This window comes from Cetorhinus maximus, chromosome 7, assembly GCF_964194155.1.
Source record: "Cetorhinus maximus chromosome 7, sCetMax3.hap1.1, whole genome shotgun sequence".
NCBI classification, from domain to species: domain Eukaryota; kingdom Metazoa; phylum Chordata; class Chondrichthyes; order Lamniformes; family Cetorhinidae; genus Cetorhinus; species Cetorhinus maximus.
In genome coordinates this window covers 84,839,398-84,865,186 of record NC_135885.1, presented here as the reverse complement: position 1 = coordinate 84,865,186, position 25,789 = coordinate 84,839,398, and the positions used below count along the sequence as shown (strand labels likewise).

The 25,789-nt window shown below is 42.3% G+C and overlaps 1 protein-coding gene across 2 annotated transcripts in view; it reads left to right on the top strand.

Moving 5' to 3' along the window:
- The window catches only part of maml2 (mastermind like transcriptional coactivator 2), a 416,101-nt gene that overhangs the window by 278,098 nt on the left and 112,214 nt on the right, over positions 1-25,789 (top strand). The window lies entirely within an intron of this gene.

Sequence of the window (25,789 nt, the reverse complement as noted above, 5' to 3'; positions counted from 1 at the left end):
CAGAGGGTGGGAAATCTTTGGAACTCTCTACCCCAGAGGGCTGTGGAGACTCAGTCATTGAGTATGTTCAAGACAGAAATTGATAGGTTTCTAGTCAGTAGAGACATCAGGGGATATGAGGATAGTACAGGAAAGTGGTGTTGAGGTAGAAGATCAGCCATGATCTCATTGAATGTCAGAGCAGGCTCGAGGAGCCAAATGGCTGCCTCCTGCTCCTATTTCCTATATACACCATTTTCAAATAAATTAAAAATAACAGAATCCACCCTAGAACATTGTATCACATCACATCACGCTTCTTTGGTCTTACATGGTTTATAAGACTTAGTCATCTGATTGAATGCCTGAGCACGACATAAGTTCACTCTTCCATTTGCAACTATAAACTGCATAAGTTACAAACATATGAATTATGAGCAGGAGTAAGCCATTTGGCCTCCAAATTGATGAGCATGAAATAAATACACATTCACTTTTATTAGAATGAGCTCAAAGGTGATGATAAACCAGCCTAATATTTGCACGTGTTATGCTTCTCCTAAGTAGCTAAACGTACCTTTCGGCACCTTTTGTTTACTGCTTCTCATAGCTGAGGAACAAGGTCAATAAATCTGATTGTTTACTTCAGTGTTACAGAGACTTATGGAATTGAGGTGGCTTTTCTCGAATACCATCATGGTATCCCCAGGAAGCTGCTTCTAGCTGCACCTCTGCATGTATGCCTGGCATCATCTCCCAAACACAACTTCTGTGATGCACTATAGCGGAAGGCTGGCATGTGCTACTATCCTGAAAAGTGACCGCCGATTCTGATCTTCTCCAACCCTCCACATTCTATTAGGCTTTGGACCTGTATCCTTGCTGATCAGTGGGCTAGCTTATCTAATTTCAGCTATTTGATCCCAAAATACCTCAGAGATAATGGACTGCATTCTGGCCCTTAAAATCTGGAAGGCAGAACAAAGGGTTCTGCCTAACCAAGGGGGTTGAGACGGAGGAAGATGGATGTTGCTCCAGGGACACCTGTGTGCCTATGTCCCAGCATCCCCTTCCTCATAGTCATCCTTAATTGTCATCATTACAGATCACTAGAAAACATTTTCTTCTCTCCTGCTCTTCTTCCATTTCCTCATCATCAATTTCCTTGACTTCAGCAACTTCTGCTCTCAGTGATGTGATGGACCTGCAGGAAAGAAGGACAAAAGATAAGAACGGGTCAAAATAGCCCCCTTGGATTAAGGAGCCAGGAAGTTTCTGGCAGACTGCCTCTTCATTGGGATGCTAAAGTTACACTAACTTGCTGCTAATATTGCCAGATCCTGTAATTAGAGCAGAGTGCCTTCCCAACAACCCCACGACTGTCCTGAAAGACCCATCTGCTCCACTAGAATTCACTTTGCATATTGTGAACAAGTTTCTGCCATACCAAAATAAAGGGAATTAGCTGGAGGTGAGCAATTGAGGGATGTCTTCCGGGTGACAGCAGACTACAGATGTAATCGATTTTGCTGTGTTCATCCCGCCAAAGCGAAGGAAAGGTTTTCAAGCTCTTTATGCAAATAACTGCTGTTGGTGATTGTGGGGATAACAAGGCACATTGTAAGGTTCTCAGTTTGTGACCCCCTTATTAAGAGTCATTTGTGCAATTAATAACTTTAGAGGGCAAACGGTATATTGGAGCTGTAGGAAGAAGAGGGAGAGTGGCTGGTTTGCTACCTTGCCTGGTCACTTCAACCTCTCCCAATAACTGCTGTCACTCCATAAGTGTGATGTAAAAACACATGTAAAAAAATCAGATGTCTGAATTTCTTGTTTGCTTCAGTATGTAGTGTTGGAAACCATTGGGCTATTGTGCTACTCAGTAACTGTTGTGAATTGGAAAGTTTATGAGAATTTCCTGCGAAGTCAGACTGATAGAGATGTGAGCATGATCTACAACAGCTAATCTTTCGTATGAACCTGATGTTTTCACTGAGTGCGGGAGGTCCAGTTAAACAATGATTATGCTCTTTTTTTTCTTTTTGATTTCTCATTAATTCTGCAGTGATGTGCTTTTTTGCATGAATGAGTGTAATGAGTCAGCGCTAATGGGATTTCCCTTGGGGAAAACCGCAAAAGAACATTTGACATAAAATAGTTTCACACACATTCCCTAAGCCACCATAGAGTGAAAGGGATTGTGAGTGTACAGCTGTTTTTATTACTAGTCATGGGCTGGAAAGTACTTTGACTCATAAAGACACAACCTGGGAATGAGTGGGGATTGTGGAGATGTCATTGAGCAGTGCTCTGGTGTGTTCTCAGTTCTAATAAGAGGCTGATATGGCTAAATATGACCTTTTCTGCACCCTCTCCCTGCACAGAAACACATATGAATTGCGTCATTGTTTGAATGAATTTCTGTAGATAACTAGCAGTAAAATACTGATTGTCTGGAGCACGTGTTCAGCATTGGATTTTATAACTGTATACTCCAGAAGTCCAGCCTGTAAAATGAATGGTGATTTTCATTATTCTGACCAATATCATAAAGCCCTTCCTCTTGATAGTGGTATTTGTTAATTTAAAATTAATAGATTAATTCATATTTCTCTATATAGTAGTAACTTTATTTTTCTCTTCAGTTTGAGCCAACCTCAAAGTTCACCAGTTAAATTGTATGCTCTCTAATACTCAGCAGCCCACACTTGTCCTTTATTCTTTCAGGATTATTTAGGAAACTAACTCTTGAAAAGCTTGTCATTTTGAAGATGAACTTTTTAAGACAGATTCTCCCTTTGATTGCCACACTGTAAGACTTTACTCACACACTTTGCCTACTACACTCTTCTGACTCAATATGAGCAGGACCACAGGAGATCTGCAAGTATATATTTTGGTATGGTGTGTTTTTTTTACCCTCTATACTGTAGTTGGCCTCACTGTGCCACTTCAGTTTATAAATGAAGAGAGTAGCTGAATTGTACAGACTGGGAAGGCTGTTTACACAAGGTTATTTAATTTCTAGCCAAGGCATCAGTAGGAGTGGCATAATTGACCTTTCCTGACTGTTGGCCAGATAATGATAGGACCAAGTTCAATTGTGATCACCTTCTTTCGTCATAATTGAATAGGTATTCACCATCAGACCTTTCAAGTGAGTAATGGCTATTTGAGAAAATGTACCTTAGAAAAGAATTACTCTTCAGCGTAGAAGGGAAGGGCAGAAAATTTTCAAGAAATAAAATTCAAAATTCAAAAAATGAAATACTGAAAAAAATATACATCACCCTTTCCTCAAAGTGCTTTATAGACAATGAAGTGCTTTTAACGTGTGGTCGCGGTTGTAACGTGGACAATACAGCTTGTGCATAGCAAGATCCCATAATGGGATAATTTGGTGATGTGGATTGGGGGATAAATATTGGTCAGGACTCCTGGGAGAAATCCATTGCTCTTCTTTGAAATGGTGTCATTGGTTCTTCTACATCTACCTAAGAGGGCAGACAGGGCTTTGGTTAAAAGTTTAATTTGAAAGAAGACACCTCCGAGTCCTCACTCAGTACTGTGGCGGTGTGCCAGCCTACATTTGTGCTAAATTCTCTGCTCTGGGACTTGAACCCTCCTAATTCTGAGATGAGAATGCTGCCATGGCTGGCACTTGCAACATGAAAGTAATATTTCCTCTTTCTTATGTTGGGATATGGTGCTCTGAGAAATGATAGCCTCCTGGTGCCACACCCAAGTAACCATCTTCATGTGACGACCCAGACTATTAAGCTGGACCAACTATGCAGCTGTGGTGGGAGGCCTGAATCGATCTCCACCTAACATGCTCATTCCAGGAAGGGTCCCCTGGCAACAACTAGAATCCCGGCTGATTTTTCTACCCGTAGCTCAGGAGCACTGAAACCAATTGTAAAACCTACCTGCCACCTTCACTGAGATCATTTAACTCAGCATAGACTATGGATTGAACCTTGGACATTCCTGATCTATCTGTTTCAGTGTCACACTGCACCCTATGGAGCAGTTACCCACTGGGAAACTTCAATGTAGTTAGATGTAAAGAGGTTTAATTTTTCCACAAGTACTAGAATGAGGCAATAAGCCCCTGAATATTCTTTACAATTCTATTTCCAGTATTTTCTTTGTTGTATTTGTGCTGGGTGCACACCAGAAAATGTAAGGGATATGATTCAGGTTGTATATAGTGTACAGCAGCAAATGATGATGGCCTGATCCTCTACCCTGAAAGTTTACATATGTACTGGCTGAATAGCTGCTTTCATCCCCTCTCTTCTATCTTCACCCCACATATTTCATGTGGTTGCTGTCTGAACCTCACCCCTATTTCACCTCTATTTTAATATACCATATTTCACCTAAACATCAGAAAAGACTCTTTTTCTAACCTCAGTCCACCATATATATTTCCTAATCCTTTTCCTGGCTTTTGTGCAATGAGCAAAATAATATCATTGGGCTCTTCCCCCATGGTGACTATCTTGGCCTTTACCTTTTAGTTATTTTCCAGAAATAATTCATTTTGGAAATTAGATTTCTGGGGAATCATTATTAATATTGGCTTTAAACTGTTCAAATTGTGTGATAAGCGGTGATGATATCCTAAACAGGATTAAATGTAAATTTAAAAGTTAGGATAAAAAATGGGGCGTATCACTTTCAAGTGAGGAGCCTAAGAGTAAGGTTGACTCCCTATTAAACTGTGGCAGACGTTGAATTTTTTATAAAAAAGAGACGCGTGCTGCTGGGATCAGCTTGGCACTGAACAGATATATCCATGTGATGATTACAGCTAGCAAGAACGCTAGGAGCCCATTCAAATTTCCTGTGTCTTCCACAGATTAAAGCTGTATCCTCCCTGAAGGGTGCATTAGTATCCAAATTCAGCTATGTACAGTTTTACCTTTCTGAGGAATTTAAATTTTAACAGCTTCTTTAGGAATTAAACAAGCTAGACACACAAGCGTTACAACCGGGATGGGAGGGGTGAGCGTATGATCCAGTCCCACTACTCTACAGGCCGTACCATTAATTTAAAAGTTTAATTTTCCCACGAAAAAAGCCAATCGTCTATTTCCCCTACTGGTGCCCAGAATAAAAGAGTCTTCACCCAGGCTTTTTTCAATAAACTCAGAACGATTGTTTATTATAAAACAAAACATCTTTTTAACAAGTTGCAAGTACTGGTTAACACACAATTGTAATCAGGAAGTGTAACTAGCTATCTCTTCATAAAGAATTCCCCCAGCACACAGACAGACACACACACAGACAACACACACAGACAAACAAAGGACAAACAGATAGAGTCTCTCTGCAGTGATGGGCTTTAGAGGATGGGCATTATAAAATGAAAAATAAAGTTTGCAGGGTATTGACACTCTAGACCTGGAGTTCCCTCGTGTGAAGGCTGGTGGATGTCTGGAAGTTCTCAGTGACAGGCCTCAGCTTTGCAGGTCCAAATTCAGACCAGTTACACTCAGATGAGGGTTCTCTGGCTACAGGTTGATAGCCACACACAATTTTAGGCAAGGTAGAGAGAGAGAGAGGGAGCCAGTTAGGGTAGCCTTCCTTCCTCAGCTTGTTCCCCAACAAGACCGCCTTCTAAACCAGCAGGTTCAAAACTTAAGTTTTTTTCCCCCTCTGCCATGTGATTTCCAACAAGTTACGAGCCTTTGCTTTTCTTTAGTTTTTTCCCCATCAATTAAAGTGATTGCAGCACAAACAAACAACCAGATCTTCCTCAAGTACCATAAAGGCCAAGTGATTTCTTGGACGAGGCCTGCTTGTTGACAGTTCCGAGGTAAATTTACAATCTTTTAAAAAAAAAATCCCAGATCAGCATCCAAATGTACAGATCATACCAAGTGCTTCAATTTTGTGATAGAAAAATTCTGTCTTGAAAGATATGATTCCAACACAAGAAATTGTCACAACTGCATCCCAACAACTTAATTTAGCACCTTTAATATTAATACTTCCCAAAAATGTAATAATTGGGATGGAACTTCTTTCTGAGATTGTTTTTTCATTCCCCCTTGGCCCTTTGCACTAACTCAGTTGCCCTCCAGTACTTGACCAAAATGTTTATTTGTTACTCGTGACTTTAAACAGGGAGACTGGGATTCTACTTCTGGGAATGGATTTCTGACAAGGCAGGACTTCTGCCAACCTATCTGAATCCACTCAAACCCTGACCCTTTCTCTGGGGTAGGGTTCATTTTTGATGCACTGTGGAGCTCTCACACCAAGAGGAAGCCTGTCATTGTGAAAAGAACATGCCCAAGCATGTTGGTGCAAAGGTACCGCTTCAACACCCCAAAATATAAAGCAGTATCTTAGAGGGGCAGAAGCATCTTGAAGGTAGCATCATGACTCACGTGAAGACTTCAGTCGAGGCCTTCAGCGTGTAAGCAGTGGACGTGAGGTAGAGGGCAAAGAGGCTGCAACTAGGTTTTCTCCCTCCATTGAGGCACCGCGAGGTCTTTACTATTGCTTCCTGCAGCCTATGACCAGTTTCTATAAAACAATGATAAGTTAGATGAATGGAAAGGAAATCTTACTGGGCCTAGGTCCCCGGTTGCCATTTGCAGGCCCAAATTTTCATCCTTTACCTTCTATTCCTTATCTCTACTTCTCCGCTAGAGAGCATACCTACAAGCAGGTCAGCTTTTATATGTACACCAGTTCACTTCTCCACTATCACTGCTTGATTTCATGACTATCAATATTTTGTGGGACTTCTTTTCCTACATCAAGTTATGGATGAGGCCCAATTTCTTGGAACTCAATATTGGCATAACCAAACCAACTTCGTATAGCCCCTGCCAGAAACCTACTGACCTAGACCATGGATCTCTTTTCCATTTTCTTGGATGCCTGTTCAAATTCAGCCAGTTAACATGCAGCCCCAAAGTTCTTCAAATCCTGAGCTAAACTGTAAACTTAAGGTCGAGTCTACTTCTACCTGTCTCTGAACCCATTCACCACCACCAGCCCACCTCCCCACTTACCCCCGCCCCCCTCATTGCTACTGAGACCTTCTTCATTTGTCCTTGTCCTTAATGGCTTTAGAGTTGAGATTTTTAGCCCCTTCTTGCCGGCCTCCCAAGTCTCATTTACAAAATCACAAAGTCCAAACAATGCTGCACATTATCCCACTCTACACTAAACTTTGTTCACCTACACCACAATCTTTCCCCAACACAGTTGACATTAAACCACTGAGCCCATTGATTTCAAAATCCTTCTCTTAGGCTATACAAGAATTTGAAGACAATCTCCTTCCTTTCTTTACAATCTATTTTAACTCTCTTGCACTGCCTGTACCTTTTAATTTTCCAACTCCAGTCCATGACTTGTGGTAGAGTGCAGAGAAGGGGAAACAAGTGCCAGAGCTTCATTCACTGTGTTCACACATTTTAGAATTCTTTCCTAAGCCTTGGCCTTGCTTCATTTCTGCCTCAACTTCAAAAATATTCATCAAATCTCCCCCTTCAAATGTGCTTTCCTTTTGTAACTTTTGCTCAACCTCCATTCACTTTTTACTCCCTTAAAAATAAAAAAAAATGAAGAATAAAAATATTATTTCTCTCAATTTTATTTATAGTGGAAAAAGAAAAATAATCACTGTAGTTCTTTGAGGATTTGTCATTGAAAGGTGATGGGGTGCTGGTTATACTCTGATTTAGACAAAGGTGGAATTTCCACGTCCGCTTGGACCTCACATCAATAAGATTTTCACTGTTTTAGTTCATCCAGCAGCTATTAAACCTTCGGCTCTACCATAAACAGGACAGATTTTTTATAGTCTGTTTTGGAAAGGAGTAAAAGAGTAGCATGTGTGTATTTGAGTTCTAAAAGTCTTGTAATGCAAACTATGAAGTCCCACCAATCACTACACAGTGTGGTTACATTAAAGAATTAAGGATTCATGGCCAATTTGTAAATTTGTCTGTTGAACCTTTTATTTCTCTTGTAAACAGGATAATTCTCGCCTGGGAACTGTGTCTTTAATTCACAAAAGGGAACTCAGATTATTCAAACAAGTAATTGTATGAATTGGAATGCTGAAATTTAACATACAAATGATTATATATCCAACTGCTCAAAGGGTCATTACTGTCTTTCTGGGCAGAAACTAGTGACTATGGTAACTGCTTACAACTGTCTGTGCTGTTACCAATAATAATGGCTCCATCCAACGTGGACACATCTCGAGCTTTTCTTTCCTCCCCAATTTTATTCTACTTCCTCAAAAGTTGTCAGCCCTACATTACCTCACCAAAGTGACAGTTTTCTTTGTGTAATCCTAGACAGTGAGAGTCGCCAGCCTATTACCATGGGTGACATAGTTGAGCTCAACATCTGCTTTAGATAAAACAAGAAGTAAGAATGCCATTTAATTTTGCAAGGGCACTAAGGCCAATGATATCACCTTCCAGTCATCATGGATGAGATAGATCTAGGATTGAAATTGGAACCTTTGCATGTATCGGTATCACATTAGACATTTACCAAGAAATCACTGGGAGAGCCTGTTTCAGTATTATCAGTACAAATACTTTGAAGTATTGCTATGTTCACCATACATGAGCACCTGCCCCACTTGTGAGACTTCAAGCAGTCCCCTCAAACTTTAAGGTTCTTCTGTCCCCTTTAGCTGACCTCATCTTCTTCAGGTGCTGCACTGACCATCCTGATGCTGCACTGTCTATATTTGTCAACCTTGTAGTGATGTACTCATGGTTTCAAAAAAATCTATAAGGCTCATCCTGCATAATAGTATATCTCGTTCCCCCGCCACCACCAGGGAAAATGGGGCAGAATCACCAGAAGTGGTGGTCGGTGTAGGGGAGGGGCAACATTCCTTTCTGCTGTATCTTTAACAGGAGGAGAACCCAGCCCAGAGTGTCAAGGAAAAGAATCAAATAGCCTGTATTTTGTAGATGTCCTATTATGAAGTCAGGCCATGCAAAAATATTGCTTCACTGTAAATGGTTTGCACACAGTGAATTTTAAAGCTCAGCACTAAGGTAGCCTGAAGTACAAACAAGTCCTTACATAAAGTTTTTCATAATCTGCTGCAAATTTTAAGGTAAATAATGTTTCATGGCACAAGGAGATGGCTAATAAATCAGGTTACCCATATGTTGAAGCTTACATAGGAAAAAATTGTTTCCTCCTTGCTCCAAGAGGCAAATCCTTTAGGCCTCAATTTGCATTGGTAGATCTGATTTGTTAGCGATACAGTTATTAATATTAAAATTCCATTGCTAATTATCTGATTAAAAAATTAGGCTTTTTTAAACTTCATTTTTAAGAGCCTGAAGTTTTAAATTTTGTTAATTCAAAGTTAAATAAGTGTTGTTATTTTGCCCGGCCTCCATTTTCACTGTGGTGTGGACTGAGGGAGCTGGTATTGCTCATTCCTGTCCACTTGTATGAAAGCCTAATTTCCTCGTTTCCCATGGCATGAAGAGAAACATCATACACTGCCCCTTTTCTTCTAATTGTCTTCCTTTTTTCTGATGGCACTGACCCATTCCATGGGGCCAGCAGCTCTCTAGCATCTCACCAAGTGTTCACTCTTCATGTGAGTCAAAATAATGAGTACTGTTAGATTTGACAGTGGGCAGCATCACACCTGAGCCAGATTCTGTCTTTACCTAGAATCCCTAGTACAAACTTTTCAACAGAGATTAGGTATCCTGTCTCAGTTTCCCTGTTGCAGTCAAATACGCCCCATGCCTATACTGTTTGAGGTCAACTCACAAGAGCACAGGTCAGGGATAAAACACAGATCCATTCTGCTTTCTCTGGCCTAAGACCATACTGGTCCATTGGGAAAATTATCAAGTTAAAATCTCTTATGCAAGAATGTCTGAATTCTGATGTCAAAGTTGCATTTATGAGATCCTGGTTATTTTGATTAGATTCCTGCAGACTTTATGTTGATGACACACTTCTATCTGTTCCTGCCTACTGTCACCTTTTAATTGAACTAGCTACTGATGTGCACAGTCAGTGCAAAAAGAGGTGAAATCCACTTCAATTGAATGTATTACACATTAACGATATGTTAATTATATTTTTAAAATGCACAGGTGAAGAGCATTGTTTAATTAAGAATTTTGAGCACATATGAAAAGGGGATAGCTGGGACACTGGGTGTGAGAAGAGAGCTGTGAGACTGAACAAAGTCAATACATTCAGTAAAGAAAAGCTCTGTGTCTTGGTTTTGACTTCATCAGCTGGCTTGGATTCTGTTCACATTACAGTTATATTAGTCTCAATTCGTTCCCCTGATCATTGCCCCATTTTAAATTGAATGTTTCTTTTTAAAGAGCTTTGTAAATATCCTTTGGAGAACAGTGCTGTATTTCTGGTTAATAGGGTCATACATTCATGAGAGTGGGCAGGCAAGTGACCTGTTCCAGGGCTTTCCCTAGAACGTGGATGAGAACATGTAAGGATTCTACATGGGGAAGATCCTAGATTCCTCATTGTAATTAAATTCAGGAACTCAGTAGTGCTGGGAATCATGTGTACAAGCTCACATTCCACCACTCTATGATCCCATCAGTTGGCCCTCAATATCCTAACTATAATGTTTGCAGATAGTTATTTTAGGATTTCAAAACAGACTTAAGTTTCATTTTCCTCACATTTTTCTTTTTACGTAATCACAATTTCTCCCCCTTCACCTTCCTTATTACTTTATATCCTCTAGCACTTTATTCTGGTGTCGATTTCCACTTTTTTCAATCTGTTCTCCCTGCCTCTTATACTTGCATTCTTTATTTATTGCCACTTCTTTCCTCTGTCAAATTATTTATAAGTGAGAATGTTCCCACAGGCACAGATTGACTTTCAGTGCAAGTTCAAGCTCTGGGAGGATTGTGTTTTCTAACCATGATTTGCCTAGTTGTGGGACAAATACAAGAATTTAAATAACTATTATATTAACTTGCATACAGAGTACATTCTTTTCAAATGGAAAAAATCAAGCTAACTTTGAGGTGTAATTTATATGCACATGAACATGGCACTGGTCTGCCTGACCAGATGGGAACAAATGTGCTGAATCAAATGCTGCTTTAAGATTCGAGTCTCTGACACAAGTTCATCAGTTTTATTCCATTTACAGAGAGAATTTTTTATGGAGGATTTTTTAAAATTCAAGTTGCTAAGAATTACCATCACCTTCAGCATCCTTTTCTCATTACTTCATGATCGAATATGATGTGCAGTTTTGTAGCCCCTACCTTACAAAATGTAGTGATGTGTTGGAGAAAAGGAGATCAAGGATGAATGTAGCATTTTGGGATCAAAGTTAGACAGGTCAGCTCACAGAACTAAATTTATTTTACTGGAGAAGTTTGAAAAAGCGAGAGCCCATAAAATGATGATTGGCATGAAACTTGTAGATGTAAGCAGGCCTCTTACCTTGGAGTGTGTGTACAATTGAATGACCTGAATACACAACCAATAATCCTCAAGAAAAATTAGTGATTAGAAGAACCATATTTTCCTAGAGCGATCGCTACGTAGAACAAACTCTCAGCAAAAAAACATGCCATGTCAATTAATTCCTCAAAAAATTAGCATACAGCTCCCTCATTACAATGTCCAGCATCATACAACACCTTGCAGACCTTCTCAGACAGTCTCAAGTACAATCACTTGTCTGTGTTAATAAAACCTACAGAAGTTAGCCTCAGCATTTCTGGGTAAAGAAGGAAAAATCAGCTGGGGTTACCACTCCTGGTCATGTTTCATTGGCAGCGCCCTACTGAAAAAAGTTTTGGACTGAATTTGCAAAGGTGTGACTCCATTAGTTACACATAAATGACGCCTGCTGCTGCCCTCCGACATTGACCCAATGCTGCATATTGTCACCAAACAGATCTCACAGGCCAGAATCTCTATTAGTTGTTCCCTGGTCTCTTGACCCATCCCAAGAAACAATTTGTCCATTAGTTCTTTGGGACGTCAGAGAAACAGCAAGTGTGGTAGGGTATATTTGTGCCCCAGTATGCCTAAGATTATGCCGAATCTTACTGTGGGCTCCAATCTTACACCAGCTCATGCAGGTCCCACTGAGGTTGGGGATGCAAGAACTCCCGGCATCAGGAAACCCAGCTCCTCTGATGTGGGAGTGGCATGTTTGAGGCAACCAAAGATTCCAAGGATTCAGTATGACAATATTCTGAGATTGCATAACTTCACAGCACTTATTCATTGTGTGGATGCTGCTTGTGCTGCATTGGAAACTGAGATATTGGCCATCTGACACTGCTTCATTGTTGGGTACACAAGTGTTTTCCTGGAGTTGGCCACCACTTCCATTGCTGGAGAGGATGGGCTCCAAGATCTGCACAAAGTCATTTGCCAAGTTAATGCTGGACTCTCCTGTAACAGTAGGCTTTCTGGCCGGTCTGCCAATGTTCCAAGCATTTCATTGTGCATACCGCATCAAAGTTTTCATCTGATTCCTCTGAAGCATATCTAGCATGTGACCTTGCCCTCCGAAGAGGTGGCACTTACGCAACACCTTGCTCCCTCACTAGCTGCCCGTTACTCATGCCCAGTGACTCACCATATTTAGATCCCATCTCTATGTTACCCTCTCAAATACGTGCAGTTCTGGTATCTGAGCTGGTGGTTGTGAGTGTGAGATCGAGTGACAATGTTTCATTATCATCAGTCTCTTGTTTCCCTTGGACGTCAAGCTCCCAAACTACTGCCAGGCCAGGTGGCAGTTCTTGAAAGGAGAAAGGCACAGGATTTTGGGTTATGGTGAGGGAGCAGGAGAAAGTGGGAGGCACAACCTTATATTACCTGAAGCTTGTCAATCAGATAAGACTGTGGCAAGTTGGTTGTGGTTATGTCGGGACATTCCATCACGTTCAATGGTTTCAGTGGGCTACTCTAATGATGGTGAACACCATCTCCTTTATCAGGGTGAGGCCACGCAGCTGTGCCTATTCGATGCTGCTGCTTCTGATTATGCAGTGCTATACTCTTCAAGGGAGAAGGAAATGTGTCAGTGAGTGTGACGCAATGTGCTTAGGTAATGTGGCTATCACCCTTGGACAGCTGGTAGTGTGCGCAAGTTGTGAGGCATGTAATAGTGGTATGTGTGTGAGGGCCAGGTGATGCTACCAATGTAAATTGGGTGTCATAGTTGTGGTAGGTGAGTGAAGAGGGGAATGGTGCATGAAAACTGTAAGGCTAGTGGTTCATCTGTAAGGATATGGCATTTGAAGATTCAATTACTGACTTTTACCACTTGTGAGGTCATTGAACTTCTTGCAGCACTGTGTCCAGGTCCTCAGGGCTACACTACTGGCATTGACTGCGATGGTTATCTGCTTGCACTGTCTCTCAATGTCTGGCTGGATGGCCCCCTGAGAACCTGTGAATAGAGGATATATCTCTGCCTGTCGACCTACTGCACTAAGGTATCCAGTGCTACATCAGAGAACCTTGGAGCATGCCCTCTGCCCTCTTGCAACATATTCACTCATCTTGGAAGTCAGACACTCTTTCTCAATCACTTCCAGCACCTGCTCCAGCCAGAATGCACCTTCCCTTTAAGAGATACAGGCTAGTATTAAGTAGTGCAGTCTAGCTTTAATTGGTGCTAGTGTCACATGAACTTGGGACCCCTGCTAAGGCATGCAGCCGCTCAACAGCATGTTTAGTCCTGGGCTGCAAGGTACTATCTTTTACATTAGCAGGCAGCACAAAGTTTTTATGCTACTTGCACCACAATGAATGTACATGGGTTAATCAGGGGTTAATCATTTTCGGGTCTTACCTAATTTTCTCCCCAGTGTACCTGGTTCCAGGCCCATTTTTGGGGGGTTTATGCTGCACTCATGAGTTACAGTAGGAGTTCAACACAAGGGCCCAGATGTGTAAACGTCAGGTAAGGACGGTTGGATGCACTTGAGGCCCCAGCTCAACATTCAGGGCGGATTCGTCCAAGATATGCACTAAGTGCAGTAGCATGCAGGAGAAACGACATTTTATCCGCCATGTGCAATGCCGGCTTCTCAACCGTATCATCCCAAACCTGCTGCATTAATTATGCATTCCCGGGAAATTTGCTATTTTGATGGCGGGCAGGCTTTGATTTTCCCACCACGCTGTCACCTCGCTGCTTCATCACGCTGGGTGCCACATTAAAGTACAGCCGTGCACGCACCTCTGTGCTTCCAGCTCAAGACTGCTGCAAATAAAACATGGCCCCAAAAGGCAAGAAGACAGCAGCCCCCAGATTTGATGATGCGTCCCTCGAGCGATTTTTGGATGCCGTGGAGGCTCGCCGTGATGTCCTCTTCTCCCACTCTGGCTGTAGGAGGGGCAGCAACATTACCACTCCGGCTTGGTAGGTGAATGCAGTGGTGATCAGGGCCAGTGCCGCACAGAAGAGGTTGGCCATCCAATGCAGATAGAGGATGAATGATCTCATCCATGCCGCCAGGGTAAGACAACCATCTCATTACTCTAAACTCACACACTCAAGCCCAACACACATTTACTGGCATCTCACTCATTGCCAGCTCAAGGGACATCACCCTTTCACACACACCCACACATCACCACCTGGCCTCATCTGCTCTGAAGACTGTCTCTTCAGCCCTCATCATCTTGAGGCCACTTGCACAGATCAACACGTGCCCCACACAAACCCTGGGATGCCCCCTTCCTCAGTACAGCCGTCATCCTGCAGCCTCTTCCCTTGCCTGAGGCCACTCCTCCCCCTTCCCCAAGCAAGCCCTAGCCCTGTTGCCATACAAAGTGACCCCCACCTTACGGCTGGTCTGGTAGGTAGAGACCTGCCCACAATGCTGTGATTCTGGGGGTGGGGGAATGAGTCCAGCAGGCTAGCCTTATAAAGATATGCAGATGTATTACAATGAGGTTCCTGACGCCTGATGGCAGGAAACGCGGCCCGCCATCGACGGGCTGAGCGGACGATTGCAAACTGGTTTCACAATGGCATGAAACTGATATTTGGCCCTCTCACCATTTTGTTCACTCATGCTACCAAGCACGCCCGACACCAGCAGGTACGGACCATTCCGCCCTCAGTTGTTTAGCTTTGCATTTGAAGATTGTACCTTTGGATAATGCACTCCAACAAAAGTTGGCAGATTTTTGGAGAGGAGCAGAGAAAATTGGAACGGAGAAACTGGAGGCATTCAGTTTTCCCAGTGGATCATTGAGCTGACTCGGGCAGGAGTGCATCAGATTAGAAGTCACTGTTGAGTTTTCAGATCTCAGTTGGTGTAGTATTATGGTGTTAAGTTGTATTATGGTGTTATAATTGGCCTAATGTCCTGAATTTGAAAGGAGGAAGAGAAAACCAATAATCCCAGCTAGAAAGCACATTGGTTGCAAAATTGGGGTCCATTGCACCACTGGTGCCAGCACTACAAAAGCATGAAACTGAAAAACTTCAGCAAGAATGCCATGTGTGCACTGGAAGCGTGCAGAGCTGGAGGAACGTGATGTCAAAAAGCCTCTAATGCTGGTTTGGTACATAATCTGCCATTTTGGTCCATGTGGATCCAGTTAATACCCTCTCTTAATCACTCCCAGCTGAACTTGCATTCAGCTGGATGATGGCCCCTTCATTAATGCTATTTAAAGGCCTAACCATCCAGCTTTCAGGTGACACAAAAGCAAAATTCTGCAGATGCTGGAAATTTGAAATAAAAACAGAAAACGCTGGAAACACTCAGCAGGTCAGGCAGCCTCTGTGGAGAGAGAAACAGAGTCACCGTTTCAGATGTATGATCTTTCATCAGAAGTTCTTGCTGGAGGCAACAGCAAGGGCACTGGTGGAGTGGTAGTGATGTGAGCACAAATGCTGTCACCCTGAGAGAGCATAACAGGGTATTGCACCATGGAGCCACTGGCAGCCCCATAGGACAGCGCCTTAGCAATCCTAGTAATCTGTTGGAGCACAGATAACCGAGCTGATGTGAGAGCCTGAATGCTCCTTTGGGCATTGGTATCTGTAGTCATGAGGACAGCAGTGCATGGCACCAAGCTGGGCTTGCATGACAACAAGTGTGGATCTCATGACATCAGTCTGAGCTTCCACTGCAACACTGAGGCATTGGAAGGCTTCTTCTGGCACTGTAATGGAAGCTGAGACGTTGGTCGCCAGATGTTGCATGGCGCCTATCTCCACAAATGCTGTCATGGAGTTGACTGCCACTTCCATGGTGGAAAGGATGGGCCCCAAGCTCTGCTCAAAGCCCTGTGTAAAGTTGGAGCCAGATATCCTCCATGCTCCTTGACAGTGGCAAGAGACCCTGTGGCAGGCCTGCCAATGTTCCAAACATCCCGCTATGCATGCCCATCAGTGTTCTCCAAAGTGCTGTTCCATTAAAGTTCTCACCTGAGCCCTCTGCTGCTGAAACAGTCCGCGATTTCACTGTCTGAAAAACTGATACACGAACCATTCCTTCCCCTTGGGCTGGCTGCATCTTTTTGTACCCAGTGACTCACCACCATTGGTGCCAATTCTGTACTAATCTCTAAAGTTCGCGCAGTGTCAACACCCAAGCTGGTGGCTACAAGTGTCAGACGAAGCCACAGTGCTGCTTTATCTGGTGTAGCCCTTCATATACATTAGTTGGCAGTTCTTGGGTATAAAAAAACAGAAATGTAGAAGGGGAGGGCGGGTTGGGCTGAGGGAGAGGGGGTTGGGATGGAAAGCAAGATGTCCATGGTCACACCAACTGCATTGTACATTATGCCAGATAGCAGGATCAGGCCGAGGTGAGATTTGAAAAGGGGAGCAATAACATAACATAACAATAACAGTAACATACCATCACCCTGATTGTTCTCAGTGACTCCAGATCCAATGGCCTCAGTCATATCTGACCCCATTATTTGGAACATAATTTCTTCCAGAGGGTGGAAGCAATACAGGCATCCCAGGTTCTCTGTGGGTCCCTGAGGGTATAGACCAGTTTGTCCTACAAGGGAAAGTGAAGAATGTCAGTGGTTGTGTTGCATGTGTTTGGGTGATGTGCCTGTATAGCTGAATAGCTGGAGGTATGTGGAAACAGCGAGAGGTGGATGTGAGGCTGACAGCAGTTGTAAGTGTGTGAGCATGAAGTGAAGTATCTAAATGATAGGAGTGAGTTCTCATTGTTGATGGGATAATAATGAGGACTATAGCACAATGAGCAGTATGAGAAACTGTTGGTGCGGTGGGTAGGTTTGAAGATGCATTCACTGACCTCGATCACCCACGTGAGGTCATTGAACTTTTTTCAGCACTGCAGCCAGATTTGGAGGTCTGACCTCCCTGGCTGCCTGCTCCATTCCCTTCTCAGGGCAAGTTTTGAAGGCCTCCTGGCCCACTGTGACAAACATGACACTTCCCCTCTTTTCCATCTTCATCTTTCCAGCACTGTGTCCGAAAACCTGGGAGCCCTTTCTCTGGCCTGTTGTTCCACTTGCTGCCCTTTACCTTCCAACTAAGGCTTCCTAAACTTGTTGCAGCTGCTCCTGCTGCATTTCCCTTTTGTGCAGTTCCCCTTTAAGAGGGGCAGGCTGTCTTTGAGTCCGGATTTGGTAATTATCCCACTGATGACGCTAATTCATTTTCCATCTCTGTCACATAAGTAACTCCCCCCACCATGATCCTGGTTAATGAAACAAAAATATCCTCCCTCCCCAAAAAGATTACCTGTTTTCTGATCTTGGCAGGCCCACCCTTCAACTTCAACCTGTTCTCAAACCACCACCGGGGTTACAGAAAAATAATGCAGTGAGGATTCTCCAGCCAATTTTCTCTTTCTTCCCCCAGAAAGATTTTGCATCAAGATCTAACATCTCTGTGCAGCACAGCTCAGATCAGTTCAGATTGAAGCTGTGTTATTCAGCTATGGCATGCTGTGCACTGGTACTTGAATGCCCAGCCCCAGCATGCCACCCTTGTAGCCATTGTCAATCTGCAACAGAACAATGCTAGAAGGAAAAGAAAGAAGACTGTTGTAGTCTGCACCAGTTTACTACACTCAGCACTGTAATGCAATGCTTAATATTCAGGTCAGTACAATTTACTCCCTGTCAATGTGCAGTCAGCTTCTAGCTTCACAAATTTTAAACAAAAGATTGAACATCATTATGAAATGACAGCAGTGTTGAACTCATGAATTCTAAGACATTGAAGACTGCACCATGCTGACTCATATTGTATTTGCTTTCTCTCCTGTGCTGTGTAGAGTCTGTTGCCTGCCCTTGGGCAGTGAATTCATTACAAACAAGCTTTCAAACTAAACTGGGTTATCTTGTATAAATCCTTAATAAAACAAAGCAAAAGTCTGGCTGCTTGTGTTTTGCCTGTTCAGGTGTGTCTGCCTAAATCTACCACGGCTTATGTTTAGTCTGGTGCAATAATTTATTTTCATGACTATCTGTTGCAGAAGAGCAGTCTGCTCATTTTTTCCCCCCACACCACCCCACCACCACCCCCCAGCCCCAGTTTCTCTGTTGTTGTGTCACCTCTCTTGAAGGCAATCACTTAGAGTAGAGTGTGGTCTGTCAGGCTCTGCTAGCCATCTAACTCTTGCCCAGGTGTATATTCTTTTGAGCCTGACCATTGAGTAGGATGTGGGCACTGAACGTAACCAGGAGGCAGGAGCTTGTTGAAGTTTGCCACTGTCTTATAGAAGAGAGCAGGCAGCACCTCAGAGGGCCAGCAACCTCACCAAGCACAAAAGTGGCCGAACAACTAAATGCAATGTAAAGTGCATACTCCAAATTTTTCCATAAGAGAAACTTTAACTGCCGCCCACTTTGAACATGACAACTGTGCACTAACCAGACTGTTCAGGTTTGGCAACTTCAACTTTGAAAATATCTTTCACATATTCCCTGACCTGTTAACAATCTCCTCAAGAAGTTCAATAGGCCATTAATTGGAGGTGAGCGGAACACCGTTTGCTCCCCACTCCCCCTTCCCTTTGAAAGCTGCATCATGTTCCGGAGGCAGTGGGACTTTCAAATCGCAGCCGTACTCCTTTCCGACCTCACAGGCAGTTGAAAATCCTGGCTCTTGTGTCTGTCTTCAAAGCAGAAAACACACAAAAAATGCAAAACAGTGGGGAAACCAAGGATCTAATGAGAATGAGGAATTAAAAGAAATTAATATATGTAAATAAGAAGTACTGGAGAAATTAATGGAACTAAAAGCCAACAAATCTTCTGGACCTGATGGCCTACATCCTAGAGTTCTAAAAGAGGTGGTTGCAGAGATAGTGGATACACTGGTTGTGATCTTCCAAAATATCCTAAATTCTGAAACGGTTCCAGTGGATTTGAAGGTAACAAATGTAACCCCACCATTCAAGAAAGAAGGCAGAGAGACAGAAAATCGGGAACTAAAGACCAGTTAGCCTAAGATCAAGTCATCAGGAAATTGCTGGAATTCATTATTAAGGAAGTGTTAACCAAGCACTTAGACAATCATAATACAATGAGGCGGGCAGGAAAGGCAAATCATATTTTGATCAATTGTTAGAATTTTTTGAGGATGCAATTAGCAGTGTAGATAAAGGGGAGCCTGTGGTTGGAAGTATGTTGGGGATATTAAAGGCATTCAGTAAGGTGCACACTTAAGATTGTTGTATAAGACGAGGGATCTTGGAATAGGGTAATATATTAGCATGGATAGAGGATTGGCTAAAGGACAGAAAACAGAGTAGGAATAAATGGATCATTTTCAGGTTGGTAGGCTGACGCTAATAAAGTGCCACAAGGATTAGTGCTCAGCTATTTATATTAATTATTCTGATGAAGGGACAAAGTTAATGCATCCATGTTTGCTGACATTATAAAAGCTAGGTGGGAAAATAAGTTGTGAGGAGCAGCCAAAGAGGTTAAGAGAGTAGGTAAGAAGATGGCAGCTTGAATATAATGTGGGGAAATATGAGGTTATTCACTTTGGCAGAAAGAATAGAAGAACACAATATTTTTTAAATGGTGAGAAATTATTAAATGTTGGTGTTTAGAGGGAAACACAGAAAATTAACTTGCAGGTACAGTAAGCAATTAGGAAAGCAAACAGTATGTTAGTCTTTATTACAATGGTGTTGAACCACAAGTCTTGCTTCAATTATATAGGAGACTTTGGTGAGACCACATCTGGAGTGCAGTGTACAGTTTTGGCCTCCATATCAAAGGAAGATTTACTTGCCTTAGACAGAGTGCAACAAAGGTTGACCAGTTTGTTTCTTGAGATGAGAAGGTTGATCCATGTGGAGAGATTGACAAGGATGGGTCTGTCCTTGCTGAAGTTTATAAAAATGAGATGTGATCTCATTGAAACATTAAATCTTCTGAGAGGGTTTGCCAGTGTAGAGCTGAGAAGATGTTTCCCCTGACTGGAGAGTTTAGATCTAGGCTGCACTACCATCTCGCGGGACAAAGGCATCAGGCACATGGGAGCGCCACCACCTGGAAGTTCCCCTCCAAGCCACTCACCATCCTGACTTGGAAATATATCGCTATTCGTTCACTGTCGCTGTGTCAAAATCCTGAAAGTCCCTCCGTAACAGCACTGTGGGTGTGTCTACTCCACATGGATTGCAGCGGTTCAAGAAGGCAGCTCACCACCACCTCCTCAAGGGCAATTAGGGATGAGCAATAAATGCTGCCTAATCAGCGACGTCCACATACTGTGAATGGATTTTAAAAATTCTCAGGATGAGGGATCAGCCATTTCAGACTGAGATACAGAGAATTTTTTCACTCATAGAGTGTTGTGAATCTTTGGATTTCTACCCCAGCTGGCTGTGGAATGCTTAATCATTGAGTATATTCGAGGCTGAGATAGATAGATAGATTTTTGGACCTAAGGGAATCAAGGGATAGGGGATTGGGTGGGAAGTTGGAGTTGAGGTAGAAAATCAGCCATGATTTTATTGAATGATAAAAAAGACTTCAGGGCAGAATGGCCTACCCGTACTCCTATTTCTTGTGGTTTGTCCAAAGGCATCCAAAAGTATCTGAGGCTAAAATTGGTACCCAAAAACCCCTGACTAAAATTATCTAATTAACGATCAAACTTGGAACTCTCCTGGTCTATATTGCTGGTTTACCCTCTGTACCAATCAGAAGCCTCAAGTGTCCTTTTCAAATCGTTTTTAGTGAAGACAAAATCAAATGTATCGACAGCAAAGCTAACTAATCAAAGTATTTTCAATAAAAGCATCTGTTGCATTAGAATAATCCATGCTGAAGTTTTATAGACTTATGCTGTCCATTACTATTATTGTCTGGCATAAGCTAGGTGGCTGTGTACAGTCTAGCAATTTGACTTTAATTCCTATTGCAAAATACTCCATTCTCCAAAAGTGTTTTAGTCTAACATGCTTATTTTCCATTGGAGGAAATTCTTATTGAAAGAGGGGTGCCAGGATTTACCTCTTGGATTCTCCCGATCAGCCACTGTATCTTCCATGTAAACCACAGATAAACAATTAAATGGGGTTTCTGCTGATCTTCTGCCAAAATGATGAGATCTTTAACATACAAAATGTTCCAAACTGTTTCAAAAATTAGACAACATGTGGAGAGTGAATAGATTTTGAACAGAGTTAGGGGTAGAATTATGCTAACTGAATATATGGTGAAAATGATGGACTGAGGAAACTGGAGAGGTTTAGAAAAAAATTACAATGCTGCACATGATATCTGAAGCTTTTGCTGGCAGTGGTGAACAGATGGTACTGGGCCTACAGTACAGTAAGCAAGCTTGACTGTGATCCCAGACCCAAAAAAGCATTAGCGCAGCAGGGAGTTCCGTTTGGACAACTGAAGTAACTTGTTGACTTTGCTAGATTGACAACTTTAAGTGGTTATAATTTATCCTTTCTGTGGTCTTTTTTGCCAAATGTCTCAATGTTTATTTGTACAAGATTAAGAGGCGTGAGGTGTTTGAAGCCTCTGTTATTGATACTTCAATGGCCTGTCTCATTGACACTTTTTTAGGGTTGTAGGAAAGCATTTTTTTCCAAAAGAATATTTGTGAATGGGTGTTTTATTTCTCTCAGCAGTTCCATGCTTGCCATTGTTATTATATGGCTCATTGGTATGCGTAGTGGGTGAATGGGTATGGAAGGGGCATGAGTTGGCATGGAGAATGTGAGGGGCCAAGAGAGATTGTTGTGCAGCATGAGAGTTGGGATTGAGTTGGTGTGGAGAGTATAAGGGGCCATTGGGGGTGGTTGGAGGACATGAGTTGGCATGGAAGATATAAGGGGCCATGGGAGTGGTGGGGGAGGTGAGAGGGAGTTTGAGAGGTGAAGGCTAAAGGGCCTAAAATCTTCTAACACAGCTTGGACTAAATCACAGAGAACCAAGATGGACCTTCTAACCAGCCTGCCTTTGCACTTGCCCTCGTGGCTGCCGACTCTGCAGGCCCGACTCCATCCTGCCATTCCCTCACCCTGAGTAAAAATTGTGCGCATCAAGGCACTTTTCAATGAGACGAGTCGGGTCCAGCGAGTTGGGTAATATCCCAACCCCGGCTACCCACCTCAGTAGCCAAAATCCAACCTATTATTTACAAGTCAGGCTATTTCAAAGAATGACGATCAATTTTAATATCCTCCTGTTTTATTACATATTACAATGTGAACATTTTGTTTGTGAGTATTGTATTTAAATTTGAGCTTGTTGGAAGAAATAGGGGATTTAATTAACATGAGTGAAGATGCAATTATTAAGCCAATGATTGAATCACTTTAACTATGTTAATTCAAGCCCCCTCTGTTTTGCTAGCTCTAACTTCATATTTTGAGCTCTTAGTTTGTTATTCTTCCCAGTCAGTTCTTCTGATGATATTAACTATCTACACTTCAGCAATGTTGTTTATTAAATTATGGTACCAAGCAATTTTTGTTTCTAAAATAGAAACATGAAGCATCGCAATACTCCCCCTCTAATCACTATGAAGTTGTGAATTGTACATTGTTCACTGACCGTCCCCACTACCATAAAAACCCTCATCTCTGTAAGTGCTGCAATTTGTCTGGCTAGGGGAGCAGTTTTCCCTAGTGCACATGTCTTCAATATTACAGCCTGTGCTGCATCTAATGCACTCTACTGCTTCTTAATATCATACTGCTGGAATTTCCTGGTCACTAGCACCTGTGATGCTGGGATCCTGGTGGTGGGCTGAGTTGGATTGTGAATTGGACATTTTAAATTGAAGACTGTGCAAAACTTAAGCATTGTACCTTGCTGTCAAGTGTGAGGATTCATTGTGATTAAGGTATTGGTGGAGCCTGCTTCTCTAATTAGTTGCCTGATTGTCCACCACCATTCTCAGCTGGGTGTGGCAGAGCAGTGTGATAGAGCCAGCGTACTTTGCTTTGATCTCTTGGTTGTGGGACTAGTTAACTCTTGTTTATATAGCCTATAGCTTCTAGTGTTTAGCATGCAGGTAACCTGTGCTGTACTTTCTCTGGGTTGATGAAGCTATTCTGATATTGCTCCCTTCTGCAATCCCCATTGAAACGGAGTTGTTATCTTCTGGCTTGATAGTGATGGAGAAATAAGCAGTATGTTGGACAATGAGGTTACAGATTGTGGTGGTATGCATTTCTGCTGCTGATGATGGTCCACAGCATCTCTTCTATGCCCAATTTTGTATGCTAGATCTATCCTTAGTCTATACGACCTAACATGTTGATAGTGTACAGTACACAAAGGAAACTTTGACTTCACAAAGATGGTATGCTGGTCACTCCTAGTAGTTATTATAGACAGATGTGTCTGTGATAGGTGGCATGGTTCGCTCGCAATCCAGCACAGGCCCAATCTGGACATTATAATAGGAGTGTGGTGGAAAGGCCATGGATATTTGGCCCCACTTTATGAGCAGAATTTTACGGCCCCGTTTTGGCGGGGCTGGGGCTGGGGCTGTAAAATATGGCGGGCCGTTATAAATCCCATTGACAACAGCGGGAACGTAAAATCCCGCTGTCGTAAAATTCTGCCCATAGGGCATGCCCATGTGTGCAACCTGTTGTATGCTGTGGTTTGTACATAAATAAAATATTATTGTATAGTTACATTAAAGAGACCTGCTGGCTTGGTTTTCATTTTCATTTATAATCAACTGTTTCTCAATTACCATGACAAATTAATGATACTGTTTTGCAACTTTCTTTTGCTAGCTCCAACTTCAGATTTCTTCCCATTCAGCACATATTTCCAAATGTCCAGTCAATGCCAATTGTAGCAGATATTAGAGTTGTTTCTTCTGGGGGTGGGTTGAGAGAGCAGAGGTAGCTGCAGTAAAACCTATAATGGGAGAGCTGCTGTTAATACTTTGCCAATCACTTATGCAAATCTGAAATTATTTGCTTAAATATTACATAACTTGCTAGTGCAATGTTTGGTTTCAATAATGAAGTTAGTTTTGTATGTATTGTTAAACCCAAAAGCTTCCAGGATGGCACTAGTCAAAGACTGACAGGAAATAAAAAAAAAATAAAATATTCAATTTAAAATCCTGTAGGTAGCTCTTTCCCCAAATCCAGTTACTACAAGATACTGATAATTGCAAAAAGCATAGAATAAAAAGTTGTTTGATTGTTGAAATGTTTGCTTTATTATTTGGAGGCTTCTATGATGTGTATCTAATTCTTGCTGGTTTGTGATTTCCTTGTTGGTATTATTTCCTGGCAGATTGGATAAACTGTTTCAAAAAAAAAGACTTGCTAAAAAGGATAAAGGATTAGCACATTTTCTACATGGCTTTTATAATCCAGAGCCCACTTGTAATCTGAATGTTGCATATATTGCAATTGTTTAGAAACAAATGAGGTTCAGTTACCTGACCATTCCAAAAGCCTCACTGTAACTCCTGCAGGAGTCCGATATTACAGCCAGAAATGTGTGGACAGCTGAATATGCTTGATTCCTGCCTATGCTGGGAGTTCTTTCCCAATCAGCCTTGTAAGTGTAGAGTATTTACTGTGTGCTGTGAGTTTGCACATCCCTCATTGGGACACATTATAAGGTTAGAAGGCAGGTGAGATGAGTTATGTCAGCCTCCAGAATGCCAAAAGGGAAAATGGTCTGGACCCCCTGAAGAGGGAGGTAGTTAAATATTGGCCTCCTTGGTAAAGGAGCAGAAGAAAACTTTTCTCCAGATGGCAAGAGTCAGGCTCACACCTCCCCATCCCCGTCCATCTGGATGGCAGCCAGGCGGCAGACTTTGTGGCAGCGGGCAGGAACCCGCAATGCACTCCTAGTGGCATAGATACTTGTCGAACCCATGCAAATCAGGTGCCCTCTCACTTTCCTTGGGATCAGTGCCAGCGGGTTCATGCTGGAGGGATACTGCTGTAACTGCTGGGATTGCTGTCCAAAGATTTTATCGACCAATTTCTATAATGGCTCATTCTTTAGAAGGCAAGAGTTATTTCACTAAATATTGGAAACTAATGCTGAAATATCAAAAGTCTTGCAAATGTATGATGTTGAAAACATAAAAATAAGGGTCCTCAATTGCCTGGAACATTTCAAAACAGAAATCTTAGCCCTAGTGAAGTTGTGCTCTTACAAAGAAGCACAATTCAATGTTTAACCCATGTGCAACCGAACTTACCGCCTTCTCTTACAAATGACTGGACTATGCAGCATTTCCCAGCCCAAGATGTGCTGATGCTGGCACAGATGTCATGAGAGTATAATCATTTTCATAATATTTTTCTGGCTTATTGTA